This window comes from Pinus tabuliformis, chromosome 8, assembly GCF_031772625.1.
Source record: "Pinus tabuliformis cultivar Carrire ecotype Pingquan chromosome 8, CPIR1, whole genome shotgun sequence".
NCBI lineage: Eukaryota > Viridiplantae > Streptophyta > Pinopsida > Pinales > Pinaceae > Pinus > Pinus tabuliformis.
Window position 1 is genome coordinate 904,190,896 of NC_142294.1, and position 25,236 is coordinate 904,216,131.

A 25,236-nucleotide genomic window follows, 5' to 3' on the forward strand; every position below is an offset into this window, starting at 1 on the left:
ATTCAGTGGCAGCGCAGAGCAGTGAGGCACTGTGCAGAACCCCAAGGGGATGATTTTCGGGGGTTGGCCATTCCAGGAAAGCTTTCTGGGTTTTTCTAGGTTTCTTGAGTAGAGTCCGATTCTGAAGTTTCAGCTTTTTTCTGAGGAGGGGAGCAGCCCCAAATCCTCGTTTGATTTCTAGCAGCAGCAGCAGCGCAGCAGTTTTCCCAGCAACTTGGACGTAGATCATAGAGGGGTCATTCCTTTGCTATTCTGAGTGTATTTCTTCACTTGCCTTGTGCAAGTAGAGGTGCCATCTTCCTGATCACCTCCTGTACTCATTTTATTACTCAGTATAATAAAATGGCTTAGCATTCTCTCTACATTTCTTGTGTATCTGTTGATGGTTTATTTGAGATATATAGTATCATTGTTACTTGTATCTCTGTGAGCATTCTCGGCTATTATACCACTTGTGTGTTTCTATTATACTCTTAGATAGAGTCTGGAAAGGGCCAGGTAGCCTCCGGATCTCGTCCTCTTTTTAGAGGCGACATATCTGGTAAATGCCCTCCCAGTCCATCTCTAGTTGGAGTTTGCTTGTGTTTGGGGTATATTCCTGATATGGGATATTACAGTGGTATCAAAGCATAGATCTGGCTCAACCTGTGGAGCTAGCAATCTATGACACCGGGGGAGAAACCCTATATCTGTTACAGAGGTCGGAGATACAGAGACACTGGGCGTAGGTTGGAGAATACCTATGGAGAGGGAGACTATGTTCCGGTGGTGGACGCAGAACAGGAGGAGCCTGTGGTGGACACAGAACAGAGGGAGCCGGTGGTGGACGCAGAGCAGGAGGCTCCAATGGCAGATGATGATGGGAAGAGATTTGCGGATATGCTCCTCAAATCAGTGCAGGATCTGTCGAGGCAGATTGAGGTGATGGGGTAGAGATTCACGACAGTAGAGGCCAGACAGCGTGAGAGCCCATGGGTTTTCCAGGTTGGTGAGGGATCGGGTGCATCCCACCATTTGCCAGAGCAGCGTGATACTGCGCAGCAGGTGGCCTCACATGCCCCTACACGCTCTACCATGCCCACTTTCTTAGGAGCAAACACAGGGGCCGTAGCCCAGTAGGAGGCAGAGCCTGGACACATGGGTGATTATTTTGCAGAGTACCAGGCCTATGGGCAGGAGTTCAGGGAAGCCCTCTCATTCCGTGATTTTGTTCAGCTCCAGCGGGATAGTAGACCCCGCGACCATCACAGAGGGTACCGACATTATCATGATGGTGACACCCACCATGCAACGAGTAGATTCCACTTGCCTATGTTTGATGGCTCATCAAACAATTCGACAAAGTCTTGGGTGGAGAAGCTGGACATTTATTTCCAGCTTAATCGGATGTCGGAGACAGAGGCCATCAAGGTGGCGACCTTGCATTTGGATAGTGAGGCCCAGGATTGGTCGTTTCATGGGATGGTTACACTAGGACACTCCATGGTGATGACATATGCCAAGTTCACCTGGAGATTGATGGAGTGATTTGATCGGAGGGATCCAGAGCAGCATTTTGTTGAGTTGACAAGGCTCAAACAGACAGGGAGCACAGAGACCTACATTGCAGATTTCTTGAGGGTCTCAGTGATGGTGCCAGATCTATCCACGGCACATAGGATCTATATGTATGTTGAGGGGTTAGCAGAGCCACTTCGGGGTCTAGTCAGATCCGCTAGATCGACCACCCTTCAGGAGGCTATCAGCAGGACCCGGGACCTACAGGATGTCTTACCCAAGACCCAGACACCTTACCTCCAGAGACAAACATTCCAATCTAAGGGGAAGGATGTGAGGATTCCACCTCCAAAGGGGAATCCAGGACGAGTGCAGATTGACGATGATGTCAAGAGGGAGCTAAAGAAGAAGCGGTTGTGCTTCACATGTCAAGAGCCATGGGCACCAGGACATAGATGTGCTGCTGGCAAGGCACATTTCATTGAGGTTTTCTCCGAGAGCAGTGGAGAAGAGGATGACGAGGATGGTGTGGAGGCAGGAGATAGCCATGATGGATAGGGACCTTTACCACCTCCACCGCCAGCAGCAGGTGGTGCATCTTTTGCACCCACCGGAGGGGCCCTTGCCGCATTGCGAGGAGTTCCCAAGTATCTGACGCTACGCGTACGAGGGATAGTACGTGGCCAGCGAGTGTCAGTTTTGGTTCACAGTGGGGCGACCCACATCTTCATCGATGCACAGATGGTTGAGCGGAGAGGCATCAGACAGAGAGCTTGGATGGGTTTTCAGTCTTGGTCCCAGGAGATCAGACCATGACGTGTGCTCGATATGTTCCAGAGCTTTTAGTGACGATGGGCACCTACACATTGACTGACCACTTTTTCATGGTCGATATTTCGGACACCAACATGATACTGGGTGTTCAATGGCTCATCACTCTAGGGAAGGTCACAACGGATTGGAAGACCCTAGAGATGGAGTGGGATGATGAGAAGGCAGGGAGGCATGAGAAGATACGGGGACAGCATACGTATTTGCCTCAGACTGTTTCGGCTCATCGGATGGAGGCAGTCTTTCGGAAGGGAGACATAGAGTGGGCAGTAGAGCTGCGTGCATCGGAGGCAGGGACTACAGGGCAGACAGTGCAACCAGAGATACAGTCCATCCTTGACTGGTATGCCATAGTATTTGGGGAGATTCCGCCGGGTCAACCACCGGACCGGGGGTTTGAGCACACTATTGAGCTTGAGCAGGGCATACAGGAGTGATTACTAACCCCTATAGGCATCCCAAGGCCTATCGGGACGAGATAGAGTGGGCCATTCAGGAGTTGTTGGCTTTTGGACACATCCGACCGAGCATGAGTCCTTTTGCTTCTTCTGTGGTGTTGTTGAAGAAGAAGGATGGTACATTGAGGATGTGCATTGACTACAGGGCCCTAAACAAGAGGACACTGAAGAATAGGTACCCAATACCCAAGATCGATGAGTTGATGGATGAGTTGAGAGGAACATGGTTCTTCTCAAAGCTTGATTTGAGATCAGGGTACCATCAGATTCACGTGAGGGAGCAGGACATTCCCAAGACCGCCTTCAGATGTCACTATGGGCACTTTGAGTTTTTGGTGATGCCCTTCAGGCTAACCAACGCCCCAGCAACATTCCAGTCTTGCATGAATCACATCTTCCGTAGTCACTTGAGGAATTTTATGTTGGTGTTCTTTGACGATATACTCATTTACAGCAGGATGTGGGAGGAGCATCTCCAGCATATTGAGACAGTATTACGCATCTTGGAGGAGCAACAATTCTATGCCAAGCTCTCCAAATGTGAGTTCGAGTTGACGGAGATGTTATACTTGGGGCACATCATTGGAGTGGATGGAGTAAGGGTCCATGAGGAGAAGATTAGGGCCATCAGAGATTGGACGGAGTCGAGAAACGTGACGAAACTTCGAGGATTCATTGGCATTTGTACTTACTACCGGAAGTTCATCAAAGGTTTCTCACAGCTTGCTGCACCCCTGACAGATTTGACGAGGAAGGGGGCATTCAGTTGGTCGGATACAGCGTAGCGAGCCTTTGACAGGCTCAAGGAGGTTATGAGCAGCTGCCCAGTGCTTGCATTGCCAGATTTTACGCAGCCATTTGTTTTGGAGTGTGATGCATCGGGAGAGGGGATCTGCATAGTATTGATGCAGGGGGGTCACCCTATAGCCTTTGAGAGCCGGAAGCTCCTTCCGCAAGAGAGGTTGTATTCTATATACGACAAGGAGATGCTAGCCATCATGCATGCATTAGCTAAGTACCGGCAGTATTTGGTGGGGAACAGGTTCAGGGTGAGGACTGATCACAACAGCCTCAAGTTCTTTTTGGAGCAGAAGCAGTTGCAGGAGAGGCAGCAGAAGTGGATCAGTAAGATCCAAGCATATGACTTTGACATTGAGTATGTCAAGGGTAAGAACAACATGGTAGCAGATGCCCTTTCACGTAGACCAGCCACGTTGTCTCTTATGAGCTTGGATACAGACTGGAGGGCTCGACTCTTAGTAGAGTACTCCAAGGACAGGTTTGCATGTGAGATTCTGGACGAGCAGGTGGCAGATGACAGGTTCAGGGTGATCGATGAGATCATCTATTACAGGGATCGGATCTTCTTGACTGAGGGGTCTCAGCTCAAGAAGAAGATACTCCAGGCATCACATGATTCACCATTGGTAGGCCATCAGGGGTTTACCAAAACCTACAGGGCCATTAGAGAGAGGTTCTCCTGGAAGGGCCTCAAGGAGGACGTACTCCGGCATATCAAGGAGTGCGATGTTTGCCAGTAGAACAAGGGAGAGATGAGCCATCCCGCAGGTTTATTGCAGCCGCTACCCATTCCAGAGGGGAAATGGGAGAGCATTTCGATGGACTTCATCACAGGATTGCCCACGGTACAGGGCAAGGATTGTATCTTTGTCGTCGTTGACCGACTGACAAAGTACGTGCATTTCTTTGCCATATCCGCACACTACACAGCAACACAGGTGGCCGAGCTGTTCTTCAAGGAGATCTTCAGGCTACATGGTCTTCCTAAGACCATCGTCAGTGACAGGGACAACCGTTTCATGGGCGGGTTTTGGCAGGAGCTTTTCCGGTTGGTGGGGATGGAGTTGACTCCGAGTACCAGTTATCACCCACAGACGGATGGGCAGACAGAGATAATTAACAAGTGGCTGGAGGGCTACTTGCGTAACTATGTCAGTGGGCAGCATCAAGCATGGCTGAAGTGGCTGCATCTAGGGGAGTATTGCTACAATACTTCACATCACATATCCATTGGTATGTCACCATTCTATGCCTTATATGGGTATCATCCTTTATCTACATGTCTACAGTGCAGAACCAGTAGAAGCTGTATGCCGACAGGGGTCAGGTAGAGAGGCAGTTCGAGGTGGGGGACATGGTCTACCTATGATTACAGCCATACCGACAGCCGTCACTGAAGCAGAAGGGGGCTGAAAAGCTCAAGCCCCGCTTTTATGGGCCATACAGGGTGATATGTAGGATTGGACAGGTTGCATATGAGTTGGCACTGCCCCAAGGCAACAAGATTCATAACATTTTTCATGTATCATGCTTGAAAAAAGCATTGGGGCAGCAGGGAACAGTGACAGATGAGCTACCACCTATGGATGATGAGGGGCATTTGGTATTGCAGCCGGAGGCTATCATTGATACCAGGGAGAGGTAGCTACGGAGCAGGATGGTCCGGGAATTCTTGGTGAGGTGGAAGAATTTGTTGGATGAGGATGCCACTTGGGAGAATGAGAAGATCTTACAGCATCCATCACTTCAATTGCTTGAGGACAAGCAACATTTTTCCGAGGGAGACTGTAATATTCCTAATTAGCCCTAACTAATTGGAATATTCGATTTTGCCAAATTTTTCCTTCTATAGTTATTTTGTAAATTAAAAAAAAGTGAGAAAGGGGGACATAACTCACTTTTAGAATAAAATTCACTTCCTAGTAGCACAACGTTGTGACTTAAAGGGAGAGCCAAGGGGGCCAAAAGGGGGACGCAGAAATGGAGCCCACGTAGACACATGGAGGGACTGCGCAGGAGGGAAGGAACACGTGGCAAAAGGGGAATCACGCAGGAGAAGGTGAGCATTGGGATTGAGAGAGGCAGAAGCTATTAAAGAGAGAGAGGAGCCCCCTACCTTTGTCAACCTATCCACCACAACCATGATAAAATCATGTTGTCTAGATGTCCTCGGTAAACCTGTAATGAAATCTATGGACATGACCTCCGATTTCCACTCTGGAATCATAATCGATTGTGGTAATCCACCTGGATGCTTACACTTTGCTTTTACAAATTGACAATCTAAGCACCTAGCCACAAACTCTGTCACTTCCTTCTTCAAATTCGGTCAATAATATAACTTCTTCATCATTGTCAATGTCTTCTGATATCCTAGGTGACCTGAATACGAATTAGCATGAAATTCCCTCAAGATAAGCTTCTTGAGCCCATTGTTGTCTGACACATAGATCTTTTCCCTAAATCTCACCAAACCATCCATTGTGAGACGATAGTCCACATCCCGATCACTTGTATCCTACTGTAAGTTGTACCTAAGATCCCTATATTTGTCATCCTGCTAACCTGCCTGTAAGATCTGGTCTTGTAAATCTGTCCCATATGAACTCATAACTGATATATGATTCATTTTCATTCTTCTACTAAGAACATCTGCCACCTGTTCTCTTTCCCTTTAATGTACCTGATCTCAAAGTCAAACTCACTGATCATGGCCAACCATTTACCTTGCTTGGCATTCATATTCGGTTGGTCAAATAGGTATCTTATCCACTGTGATCACTCATCAAGATGAACCACCTACCAAGAAGATAATGTCTCCACATCTTTAAAGCATGGATGATCGTTGCCAACTCAAGATCATGTGTAACATAATTCTACTCGTGCTTATTCAATTTCCTTGATTCGTAACATACCACCTGCCCCTCCTGCATCAAGACTCCAACAAGTCCTCTCTTTCAGGGATTTATACACACCATGAACTCTTTATTCGAATCTTTAATCTTTAGAACTGGAGCATTTGTTAACAACTGCTCGAAACTAGTTGCACATTCTTCTGTCCATTAAAATTTCCCTTTCCTTTGTAATGATGTAACAGGACAAGCAATCAATGAAAAATTCTTGATGAGCCTCCTGTAATAACCCGCTAAGCCCATAAATGACCTTACCTCATCCACATTCTTAGGAGCTTGCCATTCCATGATAGCTTTTCTCTTTTTCGGATCCACTATTATGCCTTCCTTGGAAAGAACATGCCCCAAGTAATGTACCTCTGTTTGAAAGAAACTACATTTACTAAGCTTGGCATAAAACTAATGCTCTCTTAGAAATATCAACACTGCTACAAAACATTCGGCATGCTCTTCCTGATTCTTAGAATATATCTATATATCATCAATGAACACAATAACAAACTTGTCCAGATAAGGACACAACACACTATTCATCAAACACATAGAAGTAGTTGGAGCATTAGTTAAACCAAAATGAACTACAACAAAATCATAATGTCCATACAAAAGTAGTTTTCTAAATATCCTCTTCTTTGATGCGTACCTGATGGTATCCTAATCTCAAATCAATCTTTGAGAACATTGTTGCTCTCTTCAACTAGTCAAAAAAGTCATCAATCCTCGACAATGGATACCTGTTCTTGATGGTCACCTTGTTCAATTGTCTGTAATCAATGCATAACCTGAGAGTACAATCCTTCTTCTTCAAAAACAACATTGGTGCACCCCAAGGTGATACATTGGTACCCCTAGTATGAATGGTGCAATAGACCATAGTGACAAATACAAAATTGAAGCTTTAGCCGAACCAATTGTGCAAAAAGAAAATAGATCTAAAGGAAAAAATACAAATGGCTTCTTTTTGAGTTATGATTTTTACAGATCTGATGATTTTCACAGTGAAGAAGAGAATGATTACACGCTCCTTAAGGTAGTATATGAATTGACAATGGTAGTAATTGAGAAATTATCTATTGAAGTGAGTACGCTAACAACTGCATGTAGGGATCATGAAAAGATTTTGCAGATATTTGATGAAAAGGAGAATTATCTTAGAGAGGAGATCCTTAGCCCGAAGATCCAATTACAGAAGGCCAAAAGAATAGAGGATGTATTGACCAATCAATAAAAGGAGAAATCAGGTTGAATTGAAGACTTGGAAGGTGAATTTATCTCCATGAGGAAATAAATAGAGAAGAATAATGATCAGTTGAAGCATGATAAGAGCACCAAGATCTTGGATAATATGATTAAGATCCAAATGTCTCTTATGATTAGATTTGGTCTTGGCTTTGGAGACTCTAGTTCACAACCAGGAAAAAATAAAAAAGAAGAACCAAAGAAGCCCTCAACAAAGAATGGGACCAACAATGACAACAAGAAAGGAAAGAGACAATAGATCCACCATCAACATCCAAGAAGAGAACCGAGGAGAGCATTTACATCTAGAAGATCATTTTCTCCTAGAGTTGATAGTGGCAAAATTTAGAAGAGAAGTCAAAACTCCTTTGCCCCCTTAATGGATGAGATTGAGTGCTTCATTTGTCACAATTTTGGACATGTGGAAGCTACATGCAAGATCATAATGCACACATCTATGCAGTAGTTTGATCAACCAAGAAGAGGACATGTTTTAAGGTATACTAGTTCATTTATTGGTTATTGTTATGATTGTAATCTATTTGGACATAAGGCCATTGACTGTGGATCTATCACAATGAGATGGATATCCCACATGAACTACGAAAGATCATATCCTTTGGCTTCATATCTTGGTCATGTGGAGTGTTATGTGTGCCACAATTTTAGGAGCATGACCAAATATTGTAAGTTGTCCAGGTTTTTCAAGCCATCTAGTCAAAAGGAGCAACAAATTCAAAGTAGACTTGAAATAAAGACAAAGGATAGTGCTCCAACAAGGAAGCAACCAAGGACTGTATGGAAGAAAAAGGAAAAGTAGCTAGGAAAGTGTGGTATTTCCCTTTGCTCGCATGGTGACGATGATAGGTGGTACATTGATAAAGGATGTTCCTAGGAGATAGTAGCAAATTTCTCTTTTTAAAGAGAACCGAGAGTGTCCATGTTGTTTTTGAAGGTAATGAATCAACAAGAGTGTTGGGGAAGGGAAAGGCTAACCTTGATGACAAGAAGACTAATGAAACTGATGTATGGATCATTGAGGGTATAAAGCACAATATATTGAGCATGATCTAGATGGTTGATGGAGGCAAGGAAGTGGTCTTCAACTCCAATGGTTGCTTCATTTAGAAAAAGGGTTAAAGAGAGTGATCGCCAAAGGAGTCAGGACACTAGATGATGTGTATGTGTTGAAGGGAAGTGTGAGTAGAAATAATAGATCAAAGAAAAAAATTCCTCATTAGATTATGAGTAGGAGAGATCAACCCCCGTTGCAGTCCGTTCCTGCATGACAAATCCCTTAGACTGTAAAAATGCATGTGATTTCTTCATAGCCTCAAGGGGAATGCATGGACATGACTAGTTGTTGATGAATAGCAATATGGAAACATGATGGATATATGTATGATTTGTAGCATCAACAATATGATTGATCGTTAGCTTACTTTTACATTGAAGTTTGTAGGATCAATATGTTTGTTGGAGGTATAATGAGCTCAAGGGGAACTATAAGCAAGCATGGGATGTAGAGTATCATGATTCAACCATGTACTTGTATTGTTATAACTATGTACTAGCACTGTTGGGTCATGTCTTGGTGAGAAGTCATGATGCAACTACAACATAATAGGGAAATAGTGCCTAAAATTGTTCCAGAATTTAGTGTTTTTTAGTTCACGAATTGGACACCTTTCCCAACACAAAAATGGGTGAAACTAGGTATTTTTGTACTAGTGACAGATTTTATGCCATAAATTGCATCGGAAACAACATCGGAAGTAGCGTCGAAATAATAGTGCCATAAATAATGCCCAAAATAACGCCTGAAATAGTGCCTAGAAATTTACTTGGAGTTGCGCCAAAAATAACGCCATAAGTAGTAGCAGGAATAACATCATAAATAATGTATGGAATAGCGCCATTTTAGCGCCATGACTTTCTTCCAATTTGGCTCCTGGTTTGGCTTCCAGTTTAATGTCCAATTTTGCTTCACGTTTTACTTCTAATGTGGCTTCCAATTTTGCTTCCCATTTTTCTTCTAGTGTGGCTTCCAATTTTTCTTCTAGTCTAGCTTCCAATTTTTCTTCTAGCGTTGCTTCCAATTTTGCTTCTAGTGTGGCTTCCAATTTTTCTTCTAGTGTGGCTTCCAATTTTGCCTCCAGTTTGCTTCTTGTGCGTTTGCTAATTTTGCTTCTAGTGTGACTTCCAATTTTGCATCCATTTTTGCTTGTAATGTGGCTTCCAATTTTGCTTCTAATTTGGCTTCCAATTTTACTTATAGTTTTGCTCCAAGTGCGGCTTCCAATTTTGGGTCCAGTTTTGCTTCTAGTGTGGCTTCCAATTTTGCTTCCATTGTTGCTTCTGTTTTTTCTTCCAATTGTAGGAAATAATGCGAGGTTTAATGCTAGGTTTAGCGCCAACATATGCGTCCAATTTGGTTTCTAATTTGGCTTCTAGTTTTGCTTCCTGTTTTGCTTCTAGCATGGCTTCCAGTGTTTCTTCTTTGTGTGCTTCCAAAAAATGATTATTGTTTTGCATACAGTTAAATTAATATGTTTTATTTCAATGTAATTAGTTAAATGTATCATGTCTCTTAAATAAGTTATATGATTATGCATCATATGAATGCATTTGAAATGTTTTGTAGGATAACATTTGTAAGTTATTTTTAGGGAAAAAAACATCCATAAAAATTAGCAACATCATTATACTTATTAAATCTCCATCAAAATAGAATATACAACATCCAATATATATAAAATAACAAGATAATTATTGTAACATGATCATCATATATAATTAAAATAAGTGAATCAACTATCTATAATTTAAGTGAATTTGACAACATCCATCATGAGCAGTAAATCAAAGCCATCGTACATAATAAATATGCATCCAAATGATGAAGCACTTTCAACATATAAAAATTGACGAGTCAAATTTGACAATATCATCATCATATATGTCTTTGGAGACTCTCTCATTATAATTCAAAAATGTATCAAATTGAATCATTGCAATTAGGACCCAAATACAAGACCAACTCTACAAAGACTCCAATTGATCATGGTTAAATTCAAAAATTTGGAGTCCTTTCATATGAAGAGAGATAACAACACTTTAGCAAATGATCAAGCCAATAAAGGCGTCAATTTGGTTTAAGCTGAGTTAATGGAGAAGGGTGGCATAACAACTATATGTCACATACCCATGATTTCTCATCACTAAAGGATCTCGAGATGCTTAAGGGTAATTAAGGAGGATAATCTGACTGATTGAGGTTTCATAAATTTGGTAGTCATTTCATAGTACAAAATCTCATCGATGATTGCTCCAGCAGAATGAAGGGCCATTCATCCAACAAATGGTTAAATGTGAGGATTAATGCTAAGCATGTGGCCAGGTGGGATACCATTAACAAAGGAGTTGATATTTCTACGGTTGAGGAAGAACGTCTCAGTTCGACTTTGTGTATTTATTTGACCTTAATGACAACGGTGAACATGATATGGAGATTTTTGAGGGAAGGGCTCTCCCTCCAGTGTTTCTTGATCAATAGGAGTTGGAGTGGGAGAAGGGGTAACAAGGAGCAGCAGAACCATTCCAGCAGGAGGAAGCGGATAAGGCTGCTATGGAGGAACTCGGCCAGAACAATGTGGAGGGAGTCAAGTAGTTAATTTCATAGTAATATATAGGTAGATTATGTTATGTAGGTATGTAAGTATTAATGGGGTATTTTGGAGAAATTACAAGAAGAATGATGTAGTAAATCTGGAAAAAACATTACTACATACCCAAAGATATTGTTAGAGAAATTTTGGAGGACTCTGGAAATTTTGATGCTTTTGAATGTAATGGAATTGGCCAAATTCCAATTTGATTAATAGAAATATACCCATTCCTTTTAAAAAAATAACATGTGAAAATGATGCATGTCCAACAATCGACATAAGTCAAAATGATACATCATGTACAAATGATATAAATAAAAATGATGAATTATGTAAGACAAAATGATACAAGTCAATATGATACATCATGTCCAAATGATATAAGTCGAAATGATACATGTCAAAAAGATACAACTCAATAATATGGTACAGGAGGCCATGAAAATGATACATATGATAGTAACCATGAAAATCAACATCATAACAATATATCAAAAATGATCCATGATGCAATCTATATGATCATGAATGTCAAAAATCTACTACCAACAACTGCCTCATGATCATCATCACCATCATCATCATCATCTTCTCTATCAACATCGACCTTATTGTCATAAGTATTCGTGTCATCATGAGCATCATCTGCCATCTTAGCATTGGAGCCAACATGATCTGGATCTATGTGATGAGGATCATTCAGATCTTTTGGAAGATCCTTGTTCTACAAAAAACGAACATTTAGAATGAAAAGTTATTATTTATTTCATGTAATAATTAATTTCTCTATTATATATCTAATATTACAACATATGAAATGAAACTCTAAATATATTACATCATATCAAAGTGCACATACAATAATAAAATTTCAAATAAGTTACAACTAAGATGTTGTAACAACAGATGCTATAACAACAGATGTTGTAACAACAAGCCATTTCATCTTGCTTGTCAGAGCTTGAAAGTGGGCAGCCAAAGAGGTGTTTCTACCACCAAACACTACACCAGCACTTGGGGGATCAAGAAAACAAATTTAGAAGCACAAACATAAGTAACAACGAATTGAGAAGCAGATGTTGTAACAACGAATGTTGTACCAATAGATGTTGTAACAACAGATGCCATAACAACATGTCAATGTTAAATTGACCGAAAATGTTGTAATGCCCATTACTGTTGAAAATGTTGTAAAAATTGATGCTATAACAATAACTACTATTGAAACTACTAAAACAGTGACCATTAGAGTGGATATTGTAATAGCAGATGATGTAACAATGGATGTAACAACAAATGTTGTAACAATTGAGGGGGTAGAAATCCATTTCATCCTGTTTGTTAAAGCTTGAAAGTGAGCAACCAAAGAGGTGTTTTTTCCACCAAAAATTACACCAACACTTGGGGGATCAAGAAAACAAATTGAGAAGCACAAACATAGGTAACAACGATTGAGAAGCACAAACATAGGTAGCAGCGGATTGTGTTGTAACAACAGATTTTGTAACAAAAGATGTTGTAACAACGGATATTGTACAATAGACGATGTAACAACAAATTCCATCCTTAGATATAAATCCAGTGCCATCAATATGTATTAAAAGCTCTCCATTCAAGTCATAAACCTCCTTTTTATTCTCATCCAAACATGTTATATCCGCCACATGGATAAACATTACATCTGAGATATCAGCTCCAAAGGTAATGGTTTTTGAAAGAATCAAAGCAAACCGAGCTATGTACTTCTTCAAATTGGAAATAGTATGTACATGCATAAACAAGTATTGTTCCCAATGGATAGATTTGTTAAAAAAAATGTATGTACTTTTTTCATCTACTTCTGCAAATGATTTGGTGCAAAAAAAGTAACAATTGACTGATGATGACATGGGATTTTTCCTTTTTTCCTTGCCACCATCCTTGATTAAGTGCTATAGGGGGAGGCAGGTCTAGGTCTTAATGCAGGTGTGACATGTGGTGTAGTTGGATTTGCACGATAATCCACAAGGGCACCTTTGAACTAAGGGAGCTTAGGACAATGGTGCGAGTAATGGCCATAGGCCCACCAAGATAACTCATCGATTATTGCTTTCCCATTTAGAGAGATCTTACTTATGCTAGATAACAAGAATTCTATCTATGTTCGGTTTAAAGTAACCTTATTTCCTCTATTTCTTCAAGTGAAGGTAACTACAATTGTCCAAAGGTGAGATTTAGTACGATGACGAAGTGGGTATAAGTGTGCAAATTTCTTGTCCTATCGATTTAGAAAGGCAAAGGTGTTGAAAGGGGTGAGGGGTATAAGAGGCTCTTTATAACACCAGCCAAGGTCAGTGAAACCAAGAATGTTTTTTTTTTTGTAAACAATAAATCACAATAAATAAATGCACTAGATCTCACAAATGCAACATCTTTTTACCTTAGTTATCATATATTAAGATAAATAACCCAAGCATACAATGACAAAAATATAGTATTATCTCATCTCAATTGGTGTCATCAATTCTAAATGCTTCTCCCAACTTGACTCCCTTGTATTCTTGTTAAATTAATATCTACACAAGATTAGAAGATTGCAATTCACTCAAAAGTGCCATTTCAATTCAGGTATTGTAAAACATAGAATTAATAGGTATTGGAATTAAATTTCTTCCTAGAGAAAGCAAGTTCACAAAGCTTCCAATGTATTAGATACAAAAGTTCTTTGTTGCATAATATAAAATTGTAAATGATTTTAATGCTTGTAGTATTTCTGTTGAAGGTATAAACTAAATAGAAATTGAACATTTAAGTAATGAGAAACACCACAAGAACACAACTACATGTATTCCTCATCTTGCTACTCATGATATCAACCCCATTCGATCTTATGACTAGATAGTGACAATTAAAAACAAATAATACACCTTTTAATTACCATTGCTCATACCTTCTTCCATCCATGGCAATATGTTCTTACCAATCTGAAGAACTTTGTAAGTTGGAATTACCAGGTTGTACAACAACTCCCTTTAAAATATAGAAGAAATGTCAAGTCAGTTGAAATATCTACCACTCATATGAATACAAAGTAGTGCATTATGCAACAGCAAAAAAGCCATCAACTTGAAGTAACTTACCTTGAATGCTAAATGTATTGTTATCATTTTGATCTATTTTCTTCAGATAGTTGTTCCACTTCAACATCCAAATTGATACTAGTTGCCCTACACATATTGATGAGACAAATGAGGCAAACTTAGATTAAATTTGACCAAATATTAAATTTAATTGCATGAATAAATAATAATTAAAAGGACTTGAGTGTATCGGTTGTGAAGACCTAGAGGCTGCTCTGGGCGCGTGACCTAGCCCCTCTGAGCTCTTGCACTGTGGATGCCCTCAGCTGCATACTTACTACCCTCCAATCTGCCATGGCCCGAGAGGGGAGCTCGTAGCCCCTCCCCCTTCCTCCAGAAGTTCGTGAATTTCAGAAAATGGTGGTTGCATGCTGCAAACGGCCCCCAACAGCACAACAACATAAATTTGTCAAAAAAGGACAACATACCCTCGGTGGCCCTCCATGAGGAAGAAACTTGTCGATCTGCAATGAACCTAGCGGACAAAGGACTCATAGGGCAGTTCACAGGCCTCTAGCCCTCGCCCAATTCGGTAGAAGATTGGATTAAGAGAAACTAGTCCCCATTGATCAAGGAAGGTATCAAATCTTACTTTGTTGGCAAAGGCTACTTTGTGTTCGTGTTTGAATTTGCTGAGGATCGGAGTCTCATCTTCAGGAATGGGCCTTATTTCATGGGGCCACAAGGTTTATATCTAAACAAATGGTCGCTGGATTTCGACCCGACACAAGATGTGCCCACTGCCATCCCAGTATGGGTGCGACTTCCCCACCTACCCCTGCATTGCTAGACCCAGAAATCACTCCAAATCATTGGCAACTCCCTTGGAAAATATATCGACCAGGCTGCGAGGAAAGATCAGTACTCCTGTGCTCGAATATGTGTGGAAGTAGACCTTGAAGAAGGATTACCAGAAGCAATAAAACTCACAGTAGTCGGATGGTCTCACATCCAAGAACTGGATTATGAGCAGCTACCCTTCAAATGTAGACACTGCCATGGCTATGGGCATTTTGCGAGATACTGCAAGAAAAAGGCTGAAGAACAGAGTGATAAGTCGAAGGGAGAACAGTGGACCACAGTCCAGAAAGCTAGTCATGCAAAATAACAAGGGAAAGGGTCTACGAAGGAGAACACCATTGAAGATCAAGGAAATGAAAAGAGGAATGCCCATGCCCCAGATGAGAATCCAAACCCTAATGGAAGCCCCCCCTAGATCCTCCTGAAGTAGATTTGATTACCCCAGCACAGGTTGACATCCCTCAAACAAACAAAGAAGGAGGAGGAACTGCCTCTCCTGGTGTCTCTCAGGGTATCCCCTCCATTCCCTCGTATGCAGATATAACAAAGAAAAAAGCGGCAGAACCCTCTGACTCCTCTCAGGACGAGATCTATGGAGACCCTCGAAGAGGGTGGGCAGGAAGCATCACAAAGTAGTGAGGGAAGAAGAAGCAAAACGTCTAAAGATGCAAGGCAGCCAATCCACAATAGAAATGTCTATTGGGAGAAATATAAGAGCAAGACCTTCCAAGGGAGGCCTCTCAAACCCCTCACCAAGTAAATAATGTGTATAGTCTCTTGGAATTGCAGAGGTCTAGGGACCCAACCAAAAATCGAAGCCATCAAAGATTTGATGAAAATAGAACCCACAAATACCCTCTTGCTCCAAGAGACCAAAATCGAAGGGCAAGCCCTCATGGAAATCAAAAAGTCAAAATGGAAAAAGAATGCAGGTAAAGCAATCAGCTTGAGGGGATCTTCAGGAGGAGTTGCGACATTTTGGACTGATGATCACTTCCATCTACTTAACTTGCATGAGACCCTGCACTGGATCTACACTGAGCTCAAGCACCTTGAAAGTAAGTTAACTATAGCCCTATTCAATCTCTATGTTCCTATCTTTTACGCTGAAAAAAGAGAATGTTGGAATTCTCTCTCCGACTTTTTAGACCTTCATTCCCCCAACAACATCATTTTAGCCGGAGACCTCAATATTTTTATGAAGCAAAAGAAAAAAGGGGGGGAACAACATCAGAGACCAACTACTGCCCTTGGTCGAAGAACTCATGCAGCAGAGGGACCTCTTAGATTTTGCACCTGTAAAAGGCACATATACTTGGACCAATAATCGAATTGGGACTGACCACATTTCTGCCCGGTTGGTTAGATTTCTGATTCAAAGCTCCTTGCTATTGGAAAATCTTCTTACCTCCACAAAAATCCTTCCCAAACTCACCTCGGACCACAAGCCAATTCAACTCCTTATGGCTCCTGAGGAATACCTGGGCCCAATGCCCTTTAAATTTAGCCCTCTCTGGATTGAAAAAGAAGGTTTTCTTGACACTATTCAATTAGCCTGGGATATTCCCATCAATGGATCTCCCAACTATGTGTGGGAACAAAAATTAAAATCCACAAAAAAAGCTTTAAAAGAGTGGCTAAGGAATCTATCTAAAAACCCTACTCAATAGAGAAATGAAGTTGTTCACTCATTGGAAACTCTGCAAATGGGAATAGAAGACCTTCACATCACTCCAGAAATTCTAAACAAAGAGGTTTCACTCCAAAGCAACATCCACAGCTCTTTCAGATGGGAAGAAGAGTATTGGAGGCTCAAATCTCGTACTTTATGGCTCAAGGCTGAAGACCGAAATACTTCGTTCTTCCACCGACAGTACAAAGCCCAATTATCTCACAACCATATTACTGAGATAAAAAATGAAGAAGGACAGATTTGCAAAAAGCTCGATCAAATTAAATCAGCAGCTGAAAATCATTTCAAAAACCTCTACAAGCTTGGGAATGAAGGCAAAAAAGAGGATATTGAAGACCTACTCTCTAATATCCCTCACCTCATCAATCAAGAGGACAATCAAGCTCTTCTGAAACCACTATCCGAAGAAGAAATTATCAAAGTAATATGGGCAATGGAATCAGATAAGGCCCCTGGGCTAGATGGCTTCTCTATACACTTTTACAAAGTCTGCTGGAACATCATTAAAACAGATTGCTGAAAATGATACAAGGTTTCTTCAGTAAAGCCAAGGTTGGGGGAGGTATCAATTCAACCTTCCTAGCCTTAATTCCAAAAGAGGTCAATCCAGAAACATTTAGCAGATTTAGGCCCATTTCACTTTGTAACGCTTCCTATAAAATCTTGGCCAAAATCCTTACAAACAGAGTCTAACCCCTCCTTGAAAAATTAATCTCCAACTCTCAAGGGGGATTTGTTAAAGGTAGACACATCTTGGATAATTTCATTCAAGTCCAGGAAGCTGTCAAAGCCTGTATTGATAATCCTTGGATTGCCCCTCTAGTCAATGGCCGGCCAACATCCTTCTTCCAAGCTCAGCGTGGATTGAGGCAAGGTTGCTCGTTATCTCCTTTCTTGTATATTCTAATGGTAGACTCCCTCAGCAGGAAGCTTACTGCAGAAATGAATTCTGGTGACCTCCCCGGAATTCGCACTTCCAATGCCCAAAAGCCTATAAACCATGCCCTCTTTGCAGATGACTCCCTCATTCTTGGTTGTGCCTTTACAAGAATAGCTAAATCTTTCGACTCTATCCTAAAAAGCTATTGCATAGCCTCATGAGCTATGATAAATGACAAAAAGAGCTCAATCTACGGATGGAATGTGGATCAAGGCAATCTGAATAGTATAGCCCAGATCCTTGGCTTCGAGGGCTACGCCCATTGGGACAGCATCAAATATCTTGGCCTACCACTCACCTCCGAGGTTAATATCAGAACTCTGTGGCAAGGTATTATTAGCAAGATCAAATCCAAGATCGCCTCTTGGGGAGGGTTCTGGCTCACAAAGGGAGGAAAAACAATCTTAATAAAATCTGTGCTTTCTACCCTTCCTATCTACCAAGCCTCTTTTCTTCTTGCTCCTAAACACATCATGGAGCAAATCTCCTGCCTTCTGCGAAACTTTCTTTGGCAAGGAGGCAAAGGCAATCAAAGAAAAATGCACTTGGAAAACTGGGATCTAGTAAAACGCCCAATAGCGGATGGAGGACTCCAGATAAGAGACCCTGCACTCTCCAATCTCGCTCTCGGCTGCAAGCTTCTCTGGAAAATCTATTCCGACCCTGCTCATCCAGTCAGTGATATGCTTAGGAAAAAATATGCGCAGGGGGTCTCTCTCAGGCAACTATCTATTGACAACACCTCCCCTGGAACGTTAACCTGGAATTTATGCAGAAACATCATCAGTCATTTTAAGTCTCACCTCTACTGTATTCTAGGCAATGGAAAAAAAAATTACTTGTGGGAGGACCGTATAATGAATAGCGCACCCCTTAAAACCCATGATGAAATTCGTGACCTCCAATGCTGGCTTCTAGATGCAGGGTATCGCAAGCTATTTGACATAACAGAGTGGGATCACAAAGGGAATTGGTAGGATTGGAGCTTCCCAATCGTACCGGAGCATCTCCTTCCACAACTGGCAGCACTGAAATAGCTCCTCTCCAATGCTGCAGCCATCCATCGTGATAGTCCAGATAGCTCGGACTGGGGAGACACCAGCACTTATACCACTACAGTAGGTTATATCGCTCCACAACCAAAAAAAGATAAAATACGTTCTCCCAGCATTTGGAAACAGGTTTGGCATTCTACAGGACTTCCGAAAGTCTTTTTTTTTTTTTTTTTTTCGTTTTCTGGATCCTCATGTATAACAAACAGTTGACAAGTGACAATTTGCTAAAAAGAAACATTGCCGAACCTCATCGATGCATCATGTGCAAAAATGCTGGAGATACAACCCCTCATCTGTTCCTAGGCTGCTTTTTTGTCAAGGAAGTCTAGAAAATAACGCTCCTTGATCTGCAAGTTAATCTGCCCCAGCAATGCATCGTGGCTGATCTTTACTCCACATGGTTCCAAAATTATCCTCATCCCATTCCTAACAACTCTCTGTAATATCACATTTGGCTTTCAATCCCTAAATTCGTGTGTTGGGAAATCTGGCTCACCCGGAACGACTTGACATTCAATAATACTCCTTGCTTCCCTGCAAAAATAGCTACTAAAGCTAAAGCTCTTCTCCTAGAATCTATTCTTCAGCATTCACAAAAATCAGATTCTTCTCTCCTCCCTTCTGAAAAGAGCTGGTTGAATCATCTTAGCCCTCTCCCCAAAGGCAAATCTCTGATCCTCCCCCTTCCCAACCCTCACTGGAGATTAAGAGATCCAGAAGCCAACTTCCAACTTTGGTGGAGGAATCAACTCAAAACTACAATTTTCTTCGACGGAGCCTCCAAGGGAAACCCTGGGGCAGCGGGTGCTGGTGGAGTCATCTACTCCCCGGACAACACTAGAAAAGATTGCTTCAGCTGGGGGCTTGGTCATCATACAAATAACCAGGCAGAACTTCTTGGCCTCACAAAAGCCTGCCAAATTGTTCGGGAAAGAGGCATCAAATATTGTCATGCATTTGGACACTCAGAAATCCTCATCAAGAAGATTAATATGCAGGACCAGTTCAACAACGCCACACTCAACAAGTCTCTGAAAAGGCTAATGACCATACTGAAGGACTTTGAATCCTTTCAAATTTTCCACATTCTCAGAAGCTCGAATAGTGAAGCGGACATAATGGCAAACAAAGGCTGCCTTCTTGCATCAGGCGAACTAAACATCAATGACAATAGTATTATTCAAGAAATCATTCCTTAACCTGAGAAAGAAAGTACATCAAGATGTATTAAGATGTAAGATATTGCAGTGTAACAAGGTTGATTAGACTTCGGCTCAATCAAATCATAAATAAAACATACCCGTTTCAGTTAAAAAAAGAAAGAAGGACTTGAGTGCATGAATACCTGAATGAGATTCTCTCGATTTTGAGAATAAATTATTGGAGTGGTTTAATCTTGGAGAAAACCTCCCTCCATTTGATGAAGTAGCAATGAAGTCAACATAGACTTTGTTGTTTCTCTGTTGGATCGAGGGTTTTTTGCTCCAAGATTATCCAAATCCTAATTTATTCTCTATTGAATAGGTCCAACCACATGAAGGTGGAAGCTCTCATGGCCCCTTCCCCCCACATCACTCTCAATTCCCTAGTACCAAAACTATCTACTATATAGGAAATAGTTGAAAGAAAGACATTAAGATACATAAAAAAACAAATAAAAAACATTTATTTATTCATTCATTCATAGATCCACAAAATATTTCACCTCAATAAATTTTATCATAAAAAATAAGTTTACATAATATGAAACAAGGTCGTGTACATAAAAAAACATACAACAATCATTCATTAACATATAACATTCATTCATTAATTCATTCACTAATCGTATACACAAAATACTTAATCTCAATAAATTTTCATCTTGCTTGCCAAAGCTTGAAAGTGGGCAGCCAAAGAGGTGTTCCTGCCACCCAACACTACACCAACACTTGGGGGATCAAGAAAAAAATTTGAGAAGCACAAACATAGGTAACAAAAGATTGATAAGCAGATAATGTAACAACAAGCCATTTCATCTTGCTTGTCAGAGCTTGAAAGTGGGCAACCAAAAATGCGTTTTTTCCACTAAACACTACAACACTTAGGGGATCAAGAAAACAAATTGAGAGGCACAAACATAGTTAATGACAGATTGAAAAACAAATATTGTAATAACAGATGTTGTAACAACAAATGTGTAACACATATTCCATAACAACATGTCAATGTTAAATATGTTGAAAACGTTTTAGCAGTGGATGATGTAACAACCATTACTGTTGAAAATGCTAAAACTGCTGTAAAAGATGATGATATAACAACTGCTACTATTGAAACTACTAAAACAATGACCATTACAGTGGATCTTATAACAACAGATGTTGTAACAATTGAGGGGGTAGAAAGCCATTTCATCTTTCTTGTCAAAGCTTGAAAGTGGGCAGCCAAAGAGGTGTTTCTGCCACCCAACACTACACCAACACTTGGGGTGTTGTAACATTTTCTTGTTACATTGAAAATTTCAAAATTTTGATTAAAATTTCATTTTGATTTTCATTGCACTTTGTAATAGTTTGCGCACAAATATATAATGCTGCTATATATATATATATATATATATATATATATATATATATATATATATATATATATATATATATATATATATTTTAAATGTCAAATCACCTCACACTAACTATCGTGCATTTTCTATTGGTGGTGATTGACGCTTTGATGATCGATGACTCTTGTTGTATTGCGCGACCCCCAGCTTGCTCGAATTTTAATGGGGGGAGGAAAAAAAGTTGTTTTTCCAAACAAATTTTGCTACGTGGCAGTGAAATATGAATTGCGCAACCCCCTTCACTCATTAGCACTCACTGCCTACCCCCCTGCGCAAAAGACCGTTCTTAGTTTTCGGTAATAAATATCACCCGAATACGCAAAGAATATAATTATTGCTGGACAAGTTTGAAAAAATAGAATTTTATCATATTAAAAGGGAAAATAATATGTCAGTAAATGAGCAAGCTAATTGGGTCGTCATCCTGGAGCAACACAAACTTAGGGAGGACGGGAACGCATCTTCCAAATGTCACATCTCATGAACATTTATAAATGGAAAAGTCTGGAATAATATGACAGGTGAACTATTTGACATGATGATTAATTACCTAATTTACTCCTTGGAAAATTTTCTCTACGGAGGGAGTCCAATCCGTCAATCTCATGATGGATAATTAAGGGGAATCAAGATAGGATTAAGGACAGTTGGGAGTTTGTAAGCCAAGATTTAAGGCATAGATGCAGTGAAGGAATTGTGTTATCTAAGCTCGGGGAGGATCACCTCATGTTGATCATGCATGAATTCATCTTGGAGCAAGAAGAAATGAAAAATAATTTAGTTGCAGGGAGTGAACTACTGAAGAGCATTAAAAATGAAGGGACCTCTCGCGTTGTCAATATAGAGTTGATTTTGGCCATAAGAAGATGGTTATAGAGGACTTATGCATTGCGGATTGTTGCACATCATCACTGTGCTGAAGAAATGGCTTCTTCTTATGGAAATGGCATCAGAGACTCTTATGAGAATTGCCTCGATGTGTTCAGGCATGAAGTGGAGGAAACGATTTTGCGGATTGGAGGGAAAATTATATCTGAAGCCCAGTCTCACTTTCCCTAGTTTTGGGTCAGTTGGAAGGCTTGAGGTAAGACGTGGATAATTTTTAGGCAGAAACGAAGGTCATCATGTTGAAGATAGTGAATCTTGACCGAAAGGTGGAGAAATCAGAAGAGACGGTGGAGATTTCGGTTGTGTCAGTTGTGAAGGAAGTGTTTGGCATTGGGGAGGAAGGTGATGATGCACCAATGCGCAATCAGAAGGGAGCCCCCCTTCGGAGTTCATAGGACAATTGGAAATCCATCAAGAGGTTGAGCAACATGACCTGAGGACACATGAAAGCACGGGGAAGTAGAAGCGACTGGTATTGAAGAAATCAGACAACATGAGTTAGAAGAAACTCACTAGTTAGCATATAGAAATAGTTTTAATTTTTTAATTTTAATTTTTTAATTTATTTTTAATTTTTAATTTTTTAATTTTTATTTTATATATATATATAATTATATATATATATATATATATATATATGTTATACAAATATGTAAATATTAATGGGTTTTTTTAGCAAATGTATAAGGAAAACGATGTAGAAAATATGAAGAAGAAAACTCTAAAATCTCACTGTCTCTAGTCATCACATTTTTGGAGGGATGTGGAACTGTTGTTACTTCTAAATTTAATGGTTCTGGACATAATCCAGATTTTTTAATAGAAATATAATCGTTCTTAAAAAAAAGGAATACTTTGAATGTAAATCTTTTAAGATATAGGATATTTTGTAAAAAACTCTATATATACCTTATTTTTTAATAAGAAGGGGTTGATGCACGAAGCATGTTTTTTTAATATTGCTGTAATAATTTCAACTTGGATATAATCAAAGGCATCCGGTTTTCGTTCATGACAATAATTGTGTACTTCTGAGTTCTTCTTGTAATTTCATAGTATGTTTCTGCGTATATTTGAGAATAATATAGGACATTGGGAAGGGGTATATTGAGTATTAATCTCCCTGGCATGCCTCTGCAAAGTTATGTTCACTACTGTGTTAGAAATTGAACAATCTGTTTAATTTACTACCCAAAAATCTTTATATTGTTTCTTCTATGTTGTACTTGGATATATCTGTGTTAACTATAGAGGTTCATCTATACATCTATGCTATTATTAAATGTTCAAGGAGAATGTTTAGCCTTTTAAATTCCTTTTCCAATTCCTCACATTGATGCTTTGGTTCAGTTCTTTAGCCGAGAATTGTTTACAAAGATACAACATGGGGGATCAAGAAAACAAATTGAGAAGCACAAACATAGGTAACAATGGATTGAGAAGCACATGTTGTAACAATGAATGTTATAACAACAGATGCCATAAAAACATGTCAATGTTAAATCTACTGAAAATGTTGTAACACTCATTACTATTGAAAATGATGAAACTACCGTAAAAGCTGACCTTATAACACCTGCTACTATTGACATTACTGAAACAATCACCATTACAGTGGATGTTGTAACAATTGAGGGTGTATAAATTCATTTCATCTTGCTTTTCAGAGCTTGAAAGTGGGCAACCAAAGAGGTCTTTCTACCACCCAACACTACACCAACACTTGGGGGATCAAGAAAACAAATTGAGAAGCACAAACATAGGTAACAACAAATTGAGAAGCAAATGCTGTAACAACGAATGTTGCAACCACAGATGTTGTAACAACAGATGCTGTAACAACAGATATTGTAACAACGGATGTTGTAACAACAGATTTTGTAACAACGAATGTTGTAACAACATGCCATTTCATCTTTCTTGTCAAAGCTTAAAAGTGGGAAGCCAAAGAGGTGTTTCTTTGTAACTTTGCATTTGCGTTATTCTTCTTCGAAGACATGTGTAATAAAGTTATTGATTTATTTCATTAACATATTTTATCAGTGCTGTCTGAATAGTTGAGATACCTGCGACTTTTATCTAATAAATCTTAATGAAGCATTCCATAGTCTCTACATCTTATTTTGTTTCATTTCATGCTCTTTGTTGTAGATCTAATGCATAGGATCTTGTTTAGCCCTTATGCTTTAAACCTCAAATTTCTTTATGTTCTTCTCCCCATACTAAAATGTCAATTTTAAAGGTTGTAATCACATATAAGTAAGCCAGTTGAATTTATTCATTAATTTCTCCAAAAAATAGTTCACATTGCATCTATAGGTTTATCGTCACCTACCCAATTGTATGATTGTTTTAGATTAATAAGGGTCTAATAGATTTGGAATAGTGAGCAGACTTGTGCTATAGTCTAGAATGTAGGAAGAATTCTGTTTTGAAAAATCACCAAGTTGTGTGTTAACCATACTCCCCGTAGGACTAGAAAAGGAAGTTTCTTATAGAGTTTCAAGTCCTTTTTTTTCAAACTAGGCCTTCATAGTTCAAACAGGCTCCAAAACAAGCATACATCGTAAATGTTCCTATTCTAATAGACATGTCCTTACATATCTGTTTAATTCATTCAATATATATTTCACTATAAAACAAATGTTTTGGACCTCAATACACCCTTCATCCTACCATATGGCAAACAATTTCTAAGACAAGTGCTAAGACTCAAGATCATCCCTAGT